This window comes from Centroberyx gerrardi, chromosome 10, assembly GCF_048128805.1.
Source record: "Centroberyx gerrardi isolate f3 chromosome 10, fCenGer3.hap1.cur.20231027, whole genome shotgun sequence".
Lineage (NCBI taxonomy): Eukaryota > Metazoa > Chordata > Actinopteri > Beryciformes > Berycidae > Centroberyx > Centroberyx gerrardi.
Window position 1 is genome coordinate 12,987,679 of NC_136006.1, and position 5,208 is coordinate 12,992,886.

Sequence of the window (5,208 nt, forward strand, 5' to 3'; positions counted from 1 at the left end):
GTCTGTAAACAGGCAGTTGGGTGGAAATGCTACAGCAACATGTCTGGATGGACTCTCACCTCTTATGAAACAAAAGTAATTCTATATTATTTAACATTAGACAAACATCAGACATTAGATAAAAATAATACAAAACAGGAAATTCAACCATAGTTCTGAACAAATCTTTGAAGGGAATACAAAATCCTGAAATAAAATGTCACCATGGGTTTTGTCCACTGTGGAGCTGTGGGCTTCTCTTTGTGTCATGTAAAACTGTGAGCTGTTGCATGTTTCCCAACAGCACTGAACACTGAAGGTCTGCAACTGACTACATGTTTGAGCCTCAGCTGACTCTGGAGCTAACAGGTGTATGCAGATACAGGGCAACGGGAGGCAGGAGTTCTTGGCTTTTGGCCTTTTCATTCACACAGTTCCTATCCTTATAGGCAACATCCAATGAATGCTTGATAATGCCATGGGAATTAATGCTGCTTATACTAGTCTAGTCTAGTCTAATCTAGTCTAGTCTAGTCTAGTCTAGTCTAGTCTAGTTTAGTCTATAATGTACTGTACGAATCACATGGTTTGATGTTCTATTCCTGCCACATTGTGCTGGCTTTAGCTTTTGATATCATATCTCTCCCATGATAGACCTAAAATAGATCTGGAACAGGTTTCCTTGTAAAATACGCCTATAAAGTTTTTCTTGTTTCCATGTTACACACTTGCATGCAATCACCCATTCACACAAACACAGACACACACACACACACACACACACACACCTTTGATCTCTCTCTTTCTTGCTCTCTCTCTCTCTCTCTCTCTTCTTTGCCCCTCATCCTTCCATCCTTGTGTCACACACACTCTCGTGTGGCAGCTCACCTCGTTGGCATGTGTGTATGCATGTTTGGTTGGTTGCTGGGCAACGTGTTTATGAAAGATGACCCCAGCAGAACCACCCACGCTGCCCCAACACTCACGAACATGTACAGATTCAAATGTCATGGCATTTTCACCATGTTTCGTTCTGTTACTCTCTCTTTCTCTCTCTCTCTCTCTCTCTCTCTCTCTCTCTCTCTCTCTCTCTCTCTCTCACTCTCTCTCTCTTTCTCTCTCTCTCTCTCTGTCCCTGCATCTCTCTTTCACCTGTCTGTCTTATCTCTCTCTTCCCACCTCTGATCTGTCTTTCTCGATCCAACTCAGTACCTGTGGTATCATGTGCTCTTTCAAGATGAATCCATATTGAAGTGTCTTGGTAATTGTCAAATAAACTGAAATAAACAAATTCTCTCTTCTGTCACTCTTACATCAGGGCCTCACCCATTTTCCCATCATGCCGTTCTCCTGTCATCCACACTGCCTGGCTCCAGCATTCCACAGGCCAACACCCCCACCTCCCGCCCCCCCTTTGGAAACTGGTCATGGAGTGAAGACAGGGTGGATTTACATGCTACTTACATGTTTTTTTCACCTATGTCACATAAATCTTGCTGCATTGCTTTCTGAACAAGGACAAACATACTCTATGTGGGTTTTTACAGGAATGAAAACACCGGTGGAAAGAAAAAAAGATTTATGCTTTCAGACTAAATCCAGTCAGGATTAATGGCAGGGATAATGTGCCGTTGCCTCTCTCCTTGAGGGAGAATGGGAGGGGAAGGCTGTAAAAATGAACATTTAATTGAAATTCAGTCAGAGACTATAAAACAACCAGGGTCCTAATTAAAGGAAATGTTCTTTCACTTGATCAAATTAGTCATCATTTCAAAGACTACAGTCAAAGCAATGAAAATGAGATCTATAACTTCCATAGTTTTTGTAAAGATAATTTCTTTCTGTTTTTGATGCAAAGAAAGTTGGAGAAATTACTGCTAACCATTTATTTTATGTAGTGATATTTTTATACTGTTATATTGCATCCTATGCTTATAATAGAAGCATGACATTGCTGAGTAGGGTTTGGCTGCTATATACTGTTGATATTCTCAGACTTTGCGGGCACATGTGTGTGTGTGTGTGTGTGTGTGTGTGTGTGTGTGTGTGTGTGTGTGTGACGTGTGTGTGTGTGTGTGTGTGTGTGTGTGTGTCTAGTATGTGCTATATTTTCCCACCCATGCCGGGATCTTGGTGCTAATTTAAGATTCTTTTTTCTAGGCCACAGGTCAGGTGTTGCTTCTGTGTCTGGGGTTGTTAGGTTGTTAGGCAACCCCCCCCCCCCCCCCCCCCCCCCGGGTGGCTCATCTTCTGTCCTGCACTGATGATGCGGCATCCAACGGGAAGTTTCCCTGGGAAACTCCAGGATGACGGCTCCTGTCATATCAGCAGACATCACAGTCAAATCACATCATGCCCAAATCGTGTCCACAGCATCTGTGGCAATGTGTGAAACCCCCCATATTATTTTGGTATATGAGAGCAGTGTTCTGTAATCTATGACTTAGGACCACCTTCAAAATCATTTTCTGGTGAGGTGAAACACCCTCTGAATCAGCAGTTAGAACATATGGCATTGAATTTTTCCTGGAGCAGCAGCATCCCACTGCTTTTGACTGGGTTCAGCTGAGCCTAAGGACTTCCATGACCACACCAAGCGACTCTTGTTTATTGATGTTTACATCAGAATGTGCCCTCACAAGTCATTTCACAAATATATTGTCCCGGATTCCCTGAGCCAGTAAGATGCGAGAGGATCTCTGAGAACGAGAAACAAAAATCAGATTATACATATTATATTATATTATATTATATTATATTATATATCGATATTATACATCATGTCAAAAGAAGACTGTGAGACAAAACAACAGACAAGCAGTTTTTGATGATGGTTCTCACTGACCTCCATGTTATACCAATGCTGCAGCGGCTGTCCCGTTACACTTCTGATTCTATATAGTTCATCTATCTACTTTGGTGCCAAAAAATTTAAAAATTAGGTGAAAATCATAGTTCCTGTTTCTAACATTTACTATGCAGTTGTCAGGTACAGTGGTTATGATGCCAAGAGAGGTGAGCTAGGGGGAAATGAGGGAAGGACCTGTTTAACTAATGTCCTCAACCAAGAGGACAGTTTCTTTAAGCTGAAGCAATGCAAGAGGACAGTTTCTTTAAGCAATGCATTCATCTCTCAGTATGAAAGAAGATTTTAAAGAAAGGGAAAATTAGAAATTATTCCATCTTTTCACAGCGCATTTGTTTGGCACAGTGAAGTTTACAGATGTCTAAAGAGCAGTGAAGGGAAGGTTCAGGACATCATTGTCCATTCAGCAGGCTGAGCGGTCAGGGGTCAGAGGTCAGGGGTCAGAGGTCAGAGGTCAGGTCAGTGTTGAGGAAGTAAATAGAAACCCCTACAACAGACCAAACCTGGCCCAAATAGTAGTTGCAATACATTTTAGATACATGTGCTTGCGGTAATGTTTTTTTAAATATTAAAAAGGGCTTGATTTATATTATTGTATTATTTTAAATGTATTCTTTTTTATATATTTTTTTCTCTCGAGGATATTCAAGTTAAATCGAGCAAACCTCAAGCAACTTTAAATATTTTCAAATAAACTTTTGCTAACTGACAAGAAAAACAAAACTGAACACATAACACGACTGCCAGAGAAACAGTGAAACTGTCTAACGATGACTTTTCTCCCACCCACTCTAAATCCATCTGGCACAGATCGGTTTATGTGGAGCACAACAAGGCAAACGAAGGGTCTTGCAAGAATAAAAGATGCGATTGTAAAATTCATACAATCACTTTTGGCAGTCATGCTTGATAGAAACATCAAATTAAAATGTAAGTGTTAAATTTGTCATATTTAGATTTGATGTTTGACATTTGACATTTCAGAGTGATTGTCAACAGTTATATTTATCTTAAAGCATGACAGCAAAAGCGGCACCATTATTCTTATTTTTACTGGGGCTGTCAGGCTCTGTCTTCAATCCCATGATCCTTTGGGACAGTGGCTTGACAACAGGGTTCAAACAGGAAAGCTAAAAATAGAGCTGACACCACCAGCAGCTGACACAAACTGGTCTGTGACACACAAATACACACACATGCACATACACTCGCACACTGACACACACACTCACACACACACACACACATACACTAAGAGCATGGTTCTCATTTTGAGTCCTCCACTCTGGTTTGATGACACACATACACAGCACAGCCCAAGCTGCACCTGGGTGTTTTTGAAGACAAATGACCATTCACTGCCATTCAAAAATGTCATGGGTCCCGGGGCGGGCAAATAAACTGGCTGAATGTCTGATAAACTGTCACTGGCTGAAAGGTTCAAGAACCCCTGGCATGAGGACACTGCCCATATTTTACTGTAACAAGACAGCATAAAGAACCCAAATCCAGCTACTGCTATAACCAGCCATGTTAAAAAGTGAGTGGGACTTTTATGAAGCTTAAACAGTGGGAATGATCTTTCTATAGATTGTCGTTTACCATTAGCCAAAAAATGTATCTGGGCTTGATTCACTGCCACCCACTCTGGTTTAGCTGCACGTTCTATCTCTAAAGCTGATTATGAATGGGAAACTCTCTGAGGGAGTGGAGATGGGTAATGTGAATGAATGAATGGATGGAAGAATAAATGAATTCATTTGTTATTTTCGTGTCATGCCACGTTGGTGGCCCACATGCGATTACATTACACCATTAACACAAAAGCTTCCACTTTCACTGCATAAAAATACTTTGTCCCCAAACTACAATCCAAAGCAACTTCCAAAGAAAGAAAGAAAGAAAGAAAAACATATTTACAAAGAGTATTTACAAACATGCCCCCATACATTCATATTCACAAATATACACATAGAGTATACATAAACATACACATACATACATGTAGTCAGTCATACATTTTACACATGATGTACATACAATTTTATATAGATTCATAAAACATAGAACAGCAGAATTACTCCTTTTGTTTATACAATACTCCTTGCCTCATTTCCCAAGCTTTCTCCAAATAATCTGCTAACCCAAATACTGTGTACCCCATTCATAAAAAATGTACCACTCTTTTCACCTTGCCGTACAAAATGTCTTGTTGTTTACTATATGATAAGGGCAATACAAAACAAAATGGACATCGTTTTAAATTTACAATATAAACAATATTATGAGCTATAAAAACGTAAATGTGGTACTTTATTGATCCCTGTAAGGAGTAACATGACCGGTTATTGTAGGTTTCTTTA